The sequence below is a fragment of the Pseudophryne corroboree genome, chromosome 6 (genome assembly GCF_028390025.1).
Source record: "Pseudophryne corroboree isolate aPseCor3 chromosome 6, aPseCor3.hap2, whole genome shotgun sequence".
NCBI lineage: Eukaryota > Metazoa > Chordata > Amphibia > Anura > Myobatrachidae > Pseudophryne > Pseudophryne corroboree.
Window position 1 is genome coordinate 403,767,325 of NC_086449.1, and position 16,732 is coordinate 403,784,056.

The window sequence follows — 16,732 nt, forward strand, 5'->3', positions numbered from 1 at the left end:
ACCTCAAATTAAGGTGAAAAGTCGTGATACCTGATTACACGCCTCCCACTCGAAGAAGCTGACAGTGACTCTCCAGCCAGAAGAATGAAGTTGCTTATCCTTTGGTTGTTGTTAAGGGTAATCCCCAAGGTTTGGACTATAAGTCCAGGCAACTGGTTTACTGAAAGGGAATAGTTCAGGCCTAGTGTAGGTAGAATAGGGAGAAAAAGTGGAATCAAAAAGAGGGGAAATGATAGTGTAGGAGCTTCCGCAGTATAGCAAATATATATTGATTCACGCTTTTTAGCATTTATTAAGATATTTACTGTTAATCACAAAATGGGTTCATGTGTCCTTAAGAAAATATTGCTGAGTTGGTCAGAATACTATATTTGCTGAATATCTTGTCCTAAAGCATGACTTGTACAAAGACAAATGCAACATTAAATTTATCCAAGGCGGACAAAGCAACACCAGATATATCCAAGGCTAATTGAGAAGAATGCTGAAAGAAATCTTCTGAGTTTATGTCCGAAAGACTGATAAACGAAACAATAACCATTTTCAAGGCTGTTCTAGTTGCCACTTGGAACATTGTATGACAATCAATGAATTTCAAGACATACATGGTGTATTCTGATTGGCTAAATGTATTGGCAAACATGAATCCTTTGTTTTCAAGCTATAAATAATAAAGCTATGACGGCCCCTAGCAGGTCATTTATGATTTGCTTCGGTTACACATGAACTTGTGTCATCTTATCATTCATTGACCTCCAACCGGTTGCTAAAGGAACAGAATTCTGACTGATGACTGCAGAGAGTTTATAGACCAGACCTGAATAGGTTAACATACCCTAACACCATAAAAAGGGGATTACAGTTTATTAACAATAGGAAAATGACAAACATCCATAGGAAAATTAAAAGATTAAAAAATTTTGAACATGGAGGGCATGTACTCAGCACAAAAATATGACCGCAGGTGTATAAAGATGGAAAAATCCTCATGAAGAATCCAGCAGGCTTGAAACGCGTTGGGTGATACAGAGGGGACCAGTTATACTAAGAAGCACGTTCGAATGACCTTGAACTTCATCCATCTAGGTCAGGCATGTCAAACTCATGGCCCTCCAGCTGTTGTGAAACTACAAGTCCCAGCATGCTTTACCAGCAGATCAGTGGAAGGTATGCTGGCAAAGCATGCTGGGACTTGTAGTTTCACTACAGCTGGAGGGCCACGAGTTTGACATGCCTGATCTAGGTGTTTGGTGAGTGGGCAGTCCGGAATGCATGACACCCTTATTTTTCCATCTTTATACACCTGGGGTCAATTTTTTGTGCTGAGTACATGCGCAGTTCTGACCCGATTGCACGGCTGCGAAAAAAGGCAGCATTCGATCGGGTCGGAATGACCCCGATAATGTCACTGCCTGGCTGTGCCTGTGTACGGAATTATAAATTGTACATTCACATACATTGACTTTTACACAATATATTTATACATTTCTGATGGTTCTCTTTAGGGGATTATTCAGGCACACTAGATAGATTTATGCTTAAACTGCTTATACGGAGAGATCTAAATAAACTACTTTCTTTATGGAATACATTTAAAATTCCAGTTATATAACATATATACCACTGAATATCCCATTTTCTTTTTTTTCCAGCCAGGTCATGACTTTAGGTATTTCGTTTCAATCATAAAGTAGAACAGGGCAGCTGCTTCATTTTCTTGCAGTGCAACAGGAAGACGTATGCCTTTATAAAGAAAACACAATCTAAGGTTAGTGGGCAAAAGGTAACAGAATGAAGCATATTAGTATGTAAGAAAAAGATGATGCATAGAATAGCCTCTCAGCTGGTGGGGAGATGAGCACATTGCCAGAGAACTGACAATAACTGAAACAGGTATGGATACAAATATATATATATATATATATATATATATATATATTGCAGGGACTCAAAATTAAATTAACCCTTTCATGGATGAATTATGATACTCTAATGAAAGTTTTTAAAAAAAAATTTTTTTTCATCTTCAGGGCTTATAAAAACACAAAAAGTTCTATTTTTTTTTTATAAACTGTAAAACTAAAGAGTGTATAACATGCATCTGTGACATAAAACATTGCCCTATTATTATGGAACAGTATTTTAGGTGTTTCCTCCCTCCTGGACTGCCAAACCGGGCTGCGATTAGCAGAGAGCTGTCTTTCTGTAGGAAATTAGGAATCCACTCAGGGCCGTTTCTAGCCAATTTGGCTCCCAGTGCGAGATTAAAAAATGCGCCCCCCCCCCCCCCCCCCCCATAAATATAAAGAGGAAAAGCATGCGCGCGCTCCCGGTAAGGGGCGTGGCCTCGTTAAAATGGGCGTGGCTTTGTTAAGATGGGCGTGGCCTCATCTGATCTCATCAACACGGCCACCACAGGATATATAAATAAAAAAAAAGTCCTCATTTTACATATTACAGCAGGCACGCTATCCCATTTTACACAGCACGGCAGGCAAGTGTCCCCATTTTACACAGTACGGCAGGCACGTGCCCCCATTTTACACATTGCGGCAGGAAAAAGTGTCCCCATTTTACACATTGCGGCAGGCACGTGCCCCCATTTTACACAGTACGACAGACAGATGTCCCCATTTTACATATTACAGCAGGCAAGTGTCCCCATTTTACACATTCCGGCAGACAGGTTCCCATTTTACACATTATGGCAGGCAAGAGTCCCCATTTTACATATTACGGCAGACAGGTGTCCCCATTTTACACAGTACGGCAGGTGGTGGGGAGGGGGAGGGAGGGAGAGAGAGGGAGAGGGGCTGACTTACATTTGAAGCGGTTCTCGCCGCTCTTCAGCCGCCTCTCCCTCGTCTGTGCGGCTCGCCCTTCTCCCTCCTCCCGAGTGCCCAGCTCGGGGGGCGGGGTTTCGCGGAATGACGCGTTTGCGTCGTGTCACGACGCAAACGCGTCATTCCGCGAAACCCCGCCCCCCAAGCTGGGCACTCGGGAGGAGGAAGAAGGGGGTTTCAAAGTGCTGAAGAAGTGCCGCGGCGGGCGCCCCGTGCGGTTGCACGGCTCGCCCGCCGCAAGAAACGGCACTGAATCCACTCCGTGCCTAGCCTGCTTCTAAGGACTGCAGTTGATGCAGTCCATAGAAGCTGGGGATTGCGCATGCGCACTGAAGCCACAGCTTGTGCGCATGTGCCGGGCCCCAGCTCCTTTCGGCACTATTTTGCAGGCATCGGGACCCAACACATGGGAGTCAGACTGTCCTCACGGCAGGCCCCCTATTTAAAAAATGTAGGAGCCAACGCAGATTTTAACCGTGAATGTTTTTTTATTTTTACAAAAAAGTGAGATAAAATAATAAATAAATAATAGCTGGTATGATTCCAGTTTGTTCTTATCATGTTGCTTACTGTATTTTTTCTCCAGAAAAAAAAAAATCCTCTAAGCGTTAAACAATAAATGTTTAATGCCTATTTATCCAGAAACATATATGTGCTTAGTATTTATAACACACATATTTTCATTTACATCTGAGTTTGCTTCATACCTAAAAGGTAATAAGTTAAGGTAACATATACATATAAGGCTATCAACTGTCAAAACTGGCTTATATGGCTATTAGGTGAGGAAAATAATTTAGGTTAGGCCTTTATGCCAGGCTAAGCCCCGCACACAGTATGGATCTTTATTTTACATGATATCCACTGAAGTGGACATATGATTACATCAATTGTGAAATAAATAAATAAATTAAGTATTTGATCAAAACTTCTGCCATGCCTTAAACTTTACTTTCCTTGAATTTCTTTTTTGTAACTGTTCTGCTATCTTTGAGTAAAAATATATTACAGAAATACATGGGAGTCAGACTGTCCTCATGGCAGGCCCCCTATTTAAAGAATGTTTGCTGGTGAATGTTTCTCAGCCATTTCATTTTGACCTTATTGCCTTTGTAGGAATTAAAAACTGCCACTATGTGGCATACCTTCTAATTTTGGTAGAGGCCCAAAGAAGAGGACACAATGCACTAGTGATGCCAAAACATTTTCTACAGTTTCTATACAAGATAATGACTTAAAAACAGTAGAGGCCTCTGCTTGAAAGGATTTACATAAAAAGAAAAGCAGTTAACTATGGCCTACACCGTGGCCTACACTGACCAATCGCTTCCCTTCTAATGTAAGCATTACTGCAATTAAATCTAATTACTGCCCAATGGTGGATTTTACCAGTGGGCTACACGGCTGCAGCCTCAGCATTAAAATCCACCACATCAGTAGCCAGTTGCAGTCCGTGACTGCACTGGCTATGTAACACCTCGGGGTTGGCAGGTATGTCTAAGTGGTTGGAAGAGGTATCACAGGTGTTGGGTGCAGTGACGTGCGGTGAGGTCAGGGGCTGGGGAGGCACTGTAGCTAAACCCCCCCCCCCCCCCCCCCAAAAAAAAAAAAAAGTGCAGTACCCCCACACCACGGAAACCAGCACCAGGCAGAACCAGCCAGGGGGGATAATGCCATAGCAGGGGAGACACTCAGTGTGGGGTCCCCCTGCCATGCCATTAAACACCCCCCAAACCAGTCAGCCCAGGGCTGGAATTCCTCGGAAAGTGGGGCCCCCAAAAAAATCAAAATGGGGTCCCCCCTCCCGAGCAACAACCAGCACTGGGCTGATGGCCCAGTGCTATGCCCCGCACCCCTGATGGCGGTGGGTGCGGGGTTCATTGTATGCTTATACTGTTCTTTACAGGTGGCCTACAGATCCCAGCAAGCCTGCCCCAGCACGCTGGCACTTGGAGAACCACAAGTGCCAGCATGCCCGGACATAAATGGCCCACTGGCACCTGTAGTCCACCTGCAAAGAATAGTAATATTGTTCTTTACAGGTGGCCTACAGGTCCCAGCAAGCCTGCCCCAGCATGCTGGCACTTGGAGAACCACAAGTGCCAACATGCCCGGACATAAAGGGCCCGCTGGCACCTGTAGTCCACCTGTAAAGAAAATATAAAAAAAAACCCACTACACATTCTTTAAAAAAACCTTTATTAAACTGGGTCTTCACCTGGGGGCAGCGGCCTTTAAGCTCTTTTGCGTGGCCGCCGCCTTCCCAGGGCTTCCGGCGTCTTCACCTGGGGGGGGCGCCACCTCCCCAGGGCTTCTGGCGTCTTCCTCCGGCGTCTTCACCTGGTGGGCGGCGGCTGCTAAGCTCTTTTGCATAGCCGCCGCCCATCCAGGACTTCCACGACGTCATAGATCTTAAGGAGCTCTTCTCTGCTCCTCCTCCGCCATCAGACTGACAGCCGCTGCCTCGCGCTGACTTATATAAGTCAGCGGGAGGGGGCGGGGCGATGACGCGGCGAGCCATGATTGGCTCGCGGCGACCATCTTGAATTTCAAAAATGACGCTGAGGCGCCATTTTTGAAATGGGTACCGCTTCCGCTGCCAAACTCTGCACATAAGCCTGATTGCCGCGTCCCGCCGCCGCCCGCATCTCCGCCGCCGCCCGCATCTCCGCCGCCAGCACCTCTGCCGCCCGGCCCGCCGCATCCCGCACCTCCGCCGCCCGCACCTCCGCCGCCACCCACACAGTGATTGACAGCGGATCCAGTGACGGATCCGCTGGCCAATCACTGTGGCCTCACTCACAGGGACGTGCTTTCATAGGTTGAAAGCACGTCCCTGTAGGAAAGCGGCACCTCTAATGGTGCCGCTTTCCCATGTTATTTCAATGGGCTTTTCCTGCCCATTGCTAGGCCCCGCCCGCGCCCGCCCCCCGCTCCCATATCTTTTCCCAAACACTACGGGAGGCACCACGATCGGTGCCTCCCAAACTGATTAGGAACAGTTTAATGATGAGCAAAATAATAAAGAAGATACTTATGTGTCATAAGTATCTTCTTTGTATTATTTTACTCATTAATGACAGGGGAGGCACTGCCTCCCCTGCCTCCCCTGACTGCACGTCCCTGGTTGGGTGGCTGTGACAGATCTTTCACTGGAAATGTTCTTCCCCGTATCTTGTTAGTAGTATCTTGCTCAGAGAGGTAGGATAGATTGATACGAAATAGGAGTGAGACAGCAATTCCAGCAGGATGTCTTTTTATTGAGCGCTGCACTCACCACCCAGCGTGACCACATGGCTTGCATCAGTTAAACCCCTTTCGCCCCGCACAAATAACCTGGTATTGACCAGGTATATTGCTGGGTCGACACGGGTCACTGTGCGGTGTGAAAGTGGGCAGGGACAAATTCCCGGGACGCTTGACCCGGTAATTCAACCCGGGAATAAAGCAGTGTTATTCCCAGGTTGAATACTGGGTCAGGTGTAGTGTGAACAGGTTGCCAGGTTGATGCAACCCGGGACCCGTTCACTACATAGGGAGAGGCGCCGTGGAGATGAGCTCATCTCCCAGGACCGCCCCCAATGCTGGCTCCGCCCCCCACCGCTATGGCAACCCTACCAGGCATATTGCCGTGTCAGGGACGCAGTGTGAAAGGTCCAATGCCGGGTTCCACCCGGAAAGGACCCGTTTCCAATTCCTGGGTGGGACCCGGCATTGCTATCTGAAATGGGTATTACTCAGTTCCCACTACACTACACACTCAGCGTGTCCAGCACCTCCAAACACTTCCCACCAACTCCTCCTTCTTCCTGCAAGGCTTCTCTGCTCCCAGACTGCCTTGTCCAATCCACACTCACTATCTGGAACATGTGATTGGACCAGGGTCCCTCCTTAACCCCTGCAGTACCAGCACTTTATCTTCTCCACTGCAAACATTGTAAGTTAGCCTTAAAGGGACAAACACACCACTTTCCAGAGTGCCACAGCTACACTGTGACTGGCAGATACTGCCTATTGGAAGTGCTACCTGCCAATCACGCACAGGACAAGCACTTCTGTTGGGAGGTGATATCTGCCTCTGGGACTGCCGTGCCAGGCTGCAATTAACAGACATCTTACTTACAGTAGGAAGCTACACACTCACTTTTTGTCAGCCCTGCCCAGCTTCTATGGGCTGCAGTCCATACAAAAGTTGTTTTTTGTGTTTGTGTGCATGCGCGGTCCTGCCACCTGTCAGATCCATTGAGCAGCTTCCAGGACATGGCCAGCAGATGGGGCTATATCCTCTCCTCCTTCTTCTCCTTGGATCAGGCAGCACGAGCAGTGGCAGCCCTACCCCCCAGAGAGAAAGGAGATATTAAAGGGACATTATGGAAATGCTTGAGTAAACAGGAAAGTCTTAAGTTCATTTTTAAGGATTCTAGAGTAGGGGCCTCTCGAACTGTTCGGGGAAGCGAGTTCCATAGAGTTGGAGAAACATGGCTAAAAGCTCGACCCCTAGATTAATTAGATTAATTACAGGAGATTCTAGGTATTGTTAGTAGTCCTTCATCTACAGATCGCAGTGATTGAGCAGGACAGTAAGGAATCAGAAGCTGCTTCAGGTACCTTGGGTCATGTAGGGATTTGAAAGTCAGTAAGCCAATCTTGAAGTCGATTCGCCATCTTACAGGCAACGAGCGAGGGGAGTAGAGAATGGGTGTTATGTGGCTGGACCGCGGCTGGTTGGTTAATAGCCTGGCAGCTGCATTTTGTATTTTTATTTTGAAGAGCCGATATTCAGGTATTAGTATTGCTGGCTGTCATTATACCATCCAGAGTAGTTGCAATAATACAGCAATCCCTTTAGCAGGAACACTTTTTCCTTTCTTTCTTTTTTTGCCCATTTTCTTATAACAACCACAATGGAGAAGCTGCTATAATCATTACAGTGGAAGTCAAATCAATCATAGCAATCTCAGGAAGACTACTCTTATTCCAAACTGAAATTCATTTCCTGTCTGCTCTGTGAAGAACTATGGAAAAAAATTTTTTGACTGTGATAAAATTATGTAAATAATTGGAATGAGAATTGCATTGAATAATTAAATCAACAGGGCAGCTAGGAAAAGCATGCAAATTGATGAGAAGAAAGTTAATTAAGGAAATAAAACAAAGTTGATGATTTCAAAATTAAGCAATCTACTGTTTTCCAACCACATGAAAATAGTCTGCAATGTGCAGAATACTACAATAGGGGCTTGTAAAAAGTGAACAGCTCCTTTAACAGGGAAAGAACTATGGGGCCGATTCAGACCTGATCGCTAGGCTGCGTTTTCTCACAGCCTGCGATCACATCTGAACTGCGCATGCGTATGCACCGAATGCACAGGCGTTAAGGACAGCAGCAACAGGGATCGGCGGTCAGCGAAGGGGTGGTGCGAAAACTCAGAACGCACGGGTGATCGCAAGGATATTGACAGGAAGAGGGCATTTGTGGGTGGCAACTGACCGTTTTCAAGGAGTCTCTGGAAAAACGCAGGCATGTCCAAGCGTTGGAAGGGAGGGTCTCTTACGTCAAATCCGGTCCCAGACAGGCTGAAATGATCGCAGCGACTGAGTAAGTCCTGGGCTGCGCAGAGACTGCACAAAATCAGTTTGTGCAGCTCTGCTACACATGCGATCGCACACTTACACAGCTAAAATACACTCCTCCAGTAGGCGGCGACTATCTGTTCGCAGGGCTGCAAAAATCGCTGCCCAGCTATCAAGTCTGAATTACCACCTATAGTAGATGCGGGGAGTATGATGGCTGTAGGGGCTGTGGGTAAGGGGTTATGTCTCAATAGCCCCTTCTCTTTGTCAAAGCTGCTGTTTTTTACATTTCCCTGAACTCTTTTTTTCTGTTTTGGGATGTCACAGGATGGACATTAATTATAATATTCTATAACAATAATACAAACACTGTATGCTATAATAGATCCTGAAAATCTTTCATATTAATTATGGACGCGTCCTTTCAGGCCACAGATGAGGCTCCAGTCACTTTGCAGCAAACAACTGGTTCTAAATGGTGTCTAGCAGTGTCTCATTTTATTTATTATTTATTACCAGTTATTTCACCTCGGGATGAACCAGGAGCGTTCGAAGGGGAGCAGAGGGACCACCCTCGGTAAGTGTGACAGACACCCGACCCTCATCGGGTCCACATCCCCCACCCGGGGCCACCTTCTACAACCCCCCCACCCCCAGTGGCAATACTTATCCAGTAGTATTGCCCCCAACCCCCTAATTTATAATAGATCCCCAGTTGTATAGCACTCCACCCAGGGTAAGGGTTAGGCTGAGGGGGGTGGGGCCAGGGCCGGCGCTACCACTAGGCAGCTTTAGGCAGCTGTCTATGGGCGGCGACCACTGGAGGGCGGCACCGCACACTGAATGAAAAAGAGAACGCTTTCTTTATCACCCTGTCTCGCCTCATCTCAGCCAAACTCCTCCTCTTCTTTAAGAGACGGGAGCAGCCAGGGATGTTGTGGGCGCCCATCGAGTCTGTGTTCAACGTGAGTGAGTCAGTGAATTATCGATCCCTTTCTAAACACTGACTGTTCCTCCTGTTTCTGCAATCCTGCCGCCCCCAACCCCCCACCTCCGCGATAGCATAGCACCCAGCATAGATATATATCGCCACCCGCATAGTGGAATGTTCAGATTGCCGCATGTGCCCCCAACCATGATTAGGCTCCTGAGTCCCGCATATTACCAGTTGGCAGCTCCCCCCGCGTCATGTTGCCCGATCCCCCCCCCCCCTGCGAATGGGCTCCTGAATGTTACTCGCTTCCTTCCCGCATCTTGCTACCTGCTCCGACCTCCGCGATCGGCTCCTGCATATTGTTGTCCGACACCCCCCCCCCCCGCGCGCGATCCTGCGATTGGCTCCGCATCTTGTCACCAGCTCCCCCCCCCCTGCACTTGGGCTCCCCCCTCCAGCATCTCGTTACCAGCTCCCTCCCCCCGCGATTGGGCTCACGCTCCCGAATGTTACCCGCTGCCTCCCCCCTTCCTGCATCTTGTTACCGGCTCACAACCACCCCACCGTAATTGGGCTCCCACTCTCTAATATTACCCTCGGCCTCCCCCCCACTCCTGCATCTTGTTATCAGCCTTCCCCGCAATTGGGCTCCCGCTCCCAAATGTTACTCGCTGACCCCCCCCTCCCCCCCCTCCTCGTTACCTCTTGTGCTCCTGCCTTGTTTTCATCCTGGATGTCAACACTATTGGATTTCTGGTCTTGACAGTTTACACCAGCAACAAAACATCTTCACACCAACGCTGAATTGTTATGACAAGCTTCAAAACAGCAGCCTTGGTCATACATCAAAGGTGACATCTGATACAAAAAGTAGTGTCTGTGTAGTTTGTGTGTGTCTCGGTAAGTGGTGTCTATGTGCATTTGTGTCAGTAAGTGGTGTGTGTATTTGTGTCAGTAAGTGGTGTCTGTGTAGTTTGTATGTGTCAGTAAGTAGTGTCTGTGTGCATTTATGTAAGTAAGTAAGTAAGTGGTGTTTGTGTGTGTGTCAGTAAGTGGTGTCTGTGCATTTGTGTCAGTAAGTGGTGTGTGTATTTGTGTCAGTAAGTGGTGTCTGTGTAGTTTGTGTGTGTGTCAGTAAGTAGTGTCTGTGTGCATTTATGTTAGTAAGTGGTGTCTGTGTAGTTTGTGTGTGTGTGTGTGTCAGTAAGTAGTGTCTGTGTGCATTTATGTCAGTAAGTGGTGTTTGTGTGTGTGTGTCAGTAGGGTGTGGTATTGAAAGTCGACAGTAACTAGGTCGACAATGTCTAGGTCGACCACTATTGGTCGACAGTAACTAGGTCGACAGGGTGTCTAGGTCGACATGAGTTTTTAATTTTATTTGGTGTCGTTTTCTTCGTAGAGTGACCGGGAACCTCAATTAGTGCACCGCGTCCCCTCGCATGGCTCACTTCGCTCGCCATGCTTCGGGCATGGTGCCTTCGCTCTGCTACCGCTTCGCTCGGCACAGATTACCATTCCAATCGTAGTCCACGTGGATCGTTAAGTATGAAAAGGTTAAAAAAAGATAAAAATTGTGAAAAACTCATGTCGACCTTTTGACCTGTCGACCTAGAACATGTCGACCTAAAGACCCTGTCGACCTAGTTACTGTCGACCAATAGTGGTCGACCTAGACATTGTCGACCTAGTTACTGTCGACTTTCAATCCGGATCCCGTGTCAGTAAGTGGTGTCTGTTCATTTGTGTCAGTAAGTGGTGTCTGTGTAGTATTTGTGTCAGTAAGTGGTGTCTGTGCATTTGTGTCAGTAAGTGGTTTCTGTGTGTGTTTGTGTCAGTAAGTGGTGTGTGTGTGTGTGTGTGTGTGTGTGTGTGTGTGTGTGTGTGTGTGTCAGTAAGTAGTGGGTGTGTGTGAGTTAGTAGTGTGTATGTCAGAAAGAGTGTGTCGGTAAGTGGTGTCTGTGTAGTGTGTGTAAGTAAGTTGTATCTTTGTCAGCAAGGGGTGTCTATGTACAGTACATGCCAGTAAGTGGTGTTAGAAAGGGGTATACTGTCTTTCCGTAAGTAGTGTGTGTGTCAGTAAAGGGTATGTATCTGTGTCAGTACATTTTTGTGTCAGTAAGGTCTGTCCGGGTATGTATGCGCCAATAACTGGTGACTGACAAATACCCCTGACAGAAAGCGGCTTCTATGTCAGTTAGAGGTACAATATCTGCCAGTAATTAATGTCTATGTCAGTAAGTATGTATGTGCCAACAAGTGATGTCTGTGTCAGTAAGTGGTGGTAGTGTATCTGTGTCAGTATGTGTCAGCAGAATCTGTATCAGTAAGTGTGTTCTTTTTACATATTTTTTTGTAGGGGACAGTCTCTTTTTAACAGCTGTGGAACGTCTGAGAAGCCACTGCCACACTTTTACCTGAGTGGCGGATGGGTGTGCTTAGTGTGAGGGGGAAGGGGGGAGGGCAGTAGGCAGAAGATTTGCCTAGGGTGCCGAAAAACCTTGCACCGGCCCTGGGTGGGGCGGTTAGGCAGGGACGGCTTAAGGTCTGTGGGGGCCCCTGGGCAACAAAGTTGTGGGTGCTCCCATCAATATATATTGATCCACACTGTTTTGACATATACACACACACACACACACACACACACACACACACCTTCTGAAAATGCTAGGGCACTACTGCGTTTTTCCGGACACTCCCAGTAAACGGTCAGTTACCACCCACAAACGGCTTCCTCCTGTCAATCACCGTGCAAATGCCCGTGCGATCGGATTTTTCGTACCATCCCGTTGTTGACCAGCGATGTCCTTTGTTGCTATCTGACGCGCCTACGTAATGCGGTGCATACGCATGCGCAGTTAGTACCTGATCACCCGCTGTGTGAAAACGCACAGCAGCAGTCAGATCTGAATGACCCCTGTGAACATTGGATTGCCGATGTCGGCATTCTGACTGTCAGGATCCTGATACCATCCCATATTTTATTGAGATGATGTAGACCCCACAAATAACAATATAATCAGCACATGTGCTACTGATTATTACAGCAGTGATCTTGTGGGGAATAGAACCTATGATGCTAGTTGTCATGCACAGCACAGATGCACAGTGGAGCCTTCTGAAAATGATGTGAAGGAGATCTGTGGCAGCTATTATTGATCTGCACATAGCCATGAAAAATTCTGGCACAATGATTATATTGTTATTGGTGGTATCTGTTGTATATATATCTTGGGAGTGTAAGCTTGTGTTCAGGGGTTCCCGTATTCACTTTTTATTTGTGGAATACACTGGAGCTGTTACACATACACATACATCTGAACATATATTTTTTATTGTTTGGCCTGTTTGTGCTGTCAGTATTACAATACTTAATTTTTTCTGTTTATATAATGGACGGAATACTGAGGAGAAAGTTTCCAGAGGTACCTGATGAACATTAGTCTTATACTGTACAAGGCACTTTATTCGCAAGTTCATGGTACGTACACATCTATGGGAATGACAAAATATTCACTTGTCCCACTAAAATATTACACTTAGAGGGCGCCATTTGTCTTTATTTTTTCTAGATTTTCCATCTGTTGACACTGTCACTTACATTTACCACAGGGCTTTTGCAGAAATATCCTCCCTGCTCTACAATACATATTGTATTCAGTCTGTACCTATTCACAAGCTGTGCAAGGTTGTACCTGTATTATCTAGACATGTGCGGCGGACACTTTTCGGGTTTTGTGCTTTGGTTTTGGATCTGGATCCCCGCTTGTATCTTAGATCTGGATTGGTTTTGCCAAAATCACCCTTTCGGGTTTTGGTTTTGAATCTGGATGATTTTTGAAAAAAACATAAAAACAGCTAAAATCACAGAATTTGGGGGTAATTTTGATCCTACGGTATTATTTACCTCAATAACATTCATTTCCACTCATTTTCAGTCTATTCTGACACCTCACACCTCACAATATTGTTTTTAGGCCAAAAGGTTGCACCAAGGTAGCTGGATGACTATGATAAGTGACACAAGTGGGCGGCACAAACACCTGGCCCATCTAGGAGTGGCACTGCAGTGGCAGACAGGATGGCAGTATTAAAAACTAGGCCCCAAAGAGCACATAATGCAAAGCAGAAAAAGAGGTTCAATGAGGTAGCTGGATGACTAAGCTAAGCGACCCAAGTGAGCGGTACAAACACCTGGCCCATCTAGGAGTGGCACTGCAGTGTCAGACAGGATGGCAGTTTTAAAAACTAGGCCCCAAAGAGCACATAAGGCAAAGAAAAAAAAAGAGGTGCAATGAGGTAGCAGGATGACTAAGTGACACAAGGTAGCTAAGTGACACAAGTGGGCGGCACAAACACCTGGCCCATCTAGGAGTGGCACTGCAGTGTCAGACAGGATGGCAGCTTTAAAAACTAAGCCCAAAACAGCACATACTTGGCAATTTACTTTACTTTAATTTAATTTGTCACTTGACAATTACTTCTCATGAGTGCGCTGCAGGTGACGTATAAGGGAGGATGTTCCAAGGTGGTTAACGTCCTTACCCCTACTTATTATGGAAGGACAAAGGCAACAGATGGCTTGACACCTGGGGGTATATTTACTAAGCTCCCAATTTTGACCGTTTTTTTTTTTTCAAAGTGCCATCTCGGGAATTTACTAAACAGAAATCTCGGCAGTGATGAGGGCATTCGTATTTGTTTTAACGGCAGAGATCACAAATACGAATGAATACACCATAGGTCAAATACGCCTGTTATTTTATACAACTCAGTAATTTACTAAGAATTCGTATTCACAATCACTGCCTGCAAAAGCCAAACACTGCCGGTAACTCATAGAATTCGTAAAAAAAAAGCAGTTTTAAAATAGATCTGCTTTTTTTTATCCGTATTCTGATAGGCATGCACGGATCAGTGAGATCCGTGCATGCTTATCTGTGGGTAGGGGTGTGAAAGTGTGATAAATGAAAAAAAAAAATTGTGTGGGGTCCCCCCTCCTAAGCATAACCAGCCTCGGGCTCTTTGAGCCGGTCCTGGTTGTAAAAATACAGGGGGGAAAATGATTGGGGTCCCCCCATATTTAAACAACCAGCACTGGGTTCTGCGTCTGGTCCTGTTTCAAAAAATACGGGGGACAAAACACGTTGGGGTCCCCTGTATTTTTTAAACCAGCACCGGGCTCCACTAGCCAGAGAGACACTTTTATATAGGTCCCTGCAGCTGTGGCATTACCACCCCCCCAACTAGTCACCCCTGGCCAGGGTACTCTGGAGGAGTGGGGACCCCTTAAATCAAGGGGTCCCCGCTCCAGCCACCCAAGGGCCAGGGGTGAAGCCCGAGGCTGTCCCCCCAATCCGTGGGCGGTGGATGGGAGACTGATAGCCTTTGAGCAAAATTAAAGAATATTGTTTATTGTAGAAGAACTACAAGTCCCAGCAAACCTTCCCTGCAAGCTGGTACTTGGAGAACCACAAGTACCAGCCTGCCGGGAAAGCGCAGGCCCGCTGGTACCTGTAGTACTACTACAAAAAAAATACCCCAAAAAAACACTACACACACACCGTGACAGTACAATTTTATTTACACACACTTACACACTCTCATAGCTACCTCCAACGCTGCGATTCATGTCCACTTGTCCAGTAGAATCCATCGATTACCTGTAAAAATAAAATTATACTTACAAACAATCCAGTGTAGATCTGTCCTCTTCTTTCTCGTCGTAATCCACGTACTTGTTTAAAATAAAAAAACGAAAAACCTGATCCACGCTACTAAAGGGGTTCCATGTTTACACATGGAAACCCTTTCCCCGACTGGCGGGACCCCCCGTGACTTCTGTCAGTGAAGGTCCCGCCAGCCAATCAGGGAGTGCCACGTCATGGCACTCTCCTGATTGGCTGTGTGCTCCTGCACTGTCAATCAGGAGGAGCACACTGGTTACAATGTAGCTTAGCGCGGCACCATTATAACCAATGATGGGAACTTTGCGGTCTGCGGTTAACCGCAAAGTTAATTGGGGTCACCCACAAGAGTGACCCCAATTAATGTCCTGCATGACAGGGAAGCTGTTGGTAGATGTGCTAAATTTAGCACATCTACGATCAGGTCTGAATTAGGCCCAAGGTTATGCCCCCAGTGCCAGATACACATGTCCCCACAGTGCCAGATATGCCCCCAGTGCCAGATACACATGCCCCCACAGTGGCAGATATGCTCCCAGTGCCAGATATGCCCCCAGTGCCACATACACATGTCCCTACAGTGCCAGATAAAGCCCCTAGTGCCAGATACACATGTTCTCACAGTGCAAGATACACATGTCCCCACAGTGCCAGATACATATATGCCCCCAGTGCCAGATAAACATGTCCCCACAGTGCGAGATATGCCCCGGGTGCCAGATACACATACCCCCACAGTGCCAGATGTCCCCCCATTGCCAGATACACATGTCTCCATAGTGCCAGATATGCCCCCAGTGCCAGATACACATGTCCCCACAGTGGCCGCCCCCCCCAGTGCTGCTCACCGCGCTGCTGCTCCTGTATGTGAGGGCGGGGAAGAGAGCGCAGCATGCGTCTCTCCTGCCCTTCAGTCTCCGGCAGCAGTGTCACTTTTTTCCAATTTGGCGCCAGTCCGTGAGCCAAACAAAGCTCGCGGCCCTGCAGCCAATCAGTGCCGTCAGAAACACTAAGAAGTGTGCCGGGCAGCGGGAGGTGGGCTGCGGGAGCCGACCGAGGCACTAAGCTGCATGCGGAGGAAGAAAGAGCCACAGGTTGGCCATCGCTGCCCTAGGTTTTCTGTTTGGTGATATGAGAAATATGTTAGGGCTCTATTCATGAAGCAGTGAAAACTGTGGAGAAATGAGCCAGTAGAGAAGAACCAATCAGCATTTAAGTAACATTTATAATTTGTATACTATAAAATCACACAGAGCAGCTGATTGGTTGCCATGAGCAACTTTTCCACTGGCTCACTTCTCCACTAATTTCACTGCTTCATGAATAGACTCCTGTGTGTCTTATTATATATAGATAATAATATTTCCATGCTTTGTGCTGGGCACTTGTCACATTGTATAATGCATCACTCATTATTGGGCCAAACACCAGCAAGGGGGTATTATTGACAGATTTGAGTATTTTTTAGGTATAGGCATACTTACCTACCTTTTATGTCTCCTCTCTGGGAGGAACCTGGAGAGGAGATGCTGCAGGATACTTCATATAGGGGGCCTTACTGTTATATCATTAGGCCCTGCCCCCAAGACAGGAAAATGCCGGGTCCTCTGGTAGGGGGCAGGGTTAAATGATGTGATTCACATCTTTAACCCCTCCAATACGTCATTTTCATTTTAGTTGTCTGCTTCACCCCCCCT

At 46.9% G+C, this 16,732-nt stretch overlaps 1 long non-coding RNA gene across 2 annotated transcripts in view; it reads right to left on the reverse strand.

Annotated features, from left to right (window-relative positions):
• Nucleotides 1–1,222: 1,222 nt before the first annotated feature.
• LOC134932447 (uncharacterized) overlaps nt 1,223–16,732 on the reverse strand; it is a 147,223-nt gene continuing 131,713 nt past the window's right edge. The window contains exons 4-6 of one of the 2 annotated variants that reach the window (XR_010179357.1): nt 13,044–13,174; nt 6,988–7,175; nt 1,223–1,743 (exon numbers count right to left, since the gene is read on the reverse strand). This is a non-coding gene — a long non-coding RNA (uncharacterized LOC134932447). The remainder of the gene's footprint in view (nt 1,744–6,987; nt 7,176–13,043; nt 13,175–16,732) is intronic. The other variant, XR_010179356.1, reaches the window with a different exon arrangement.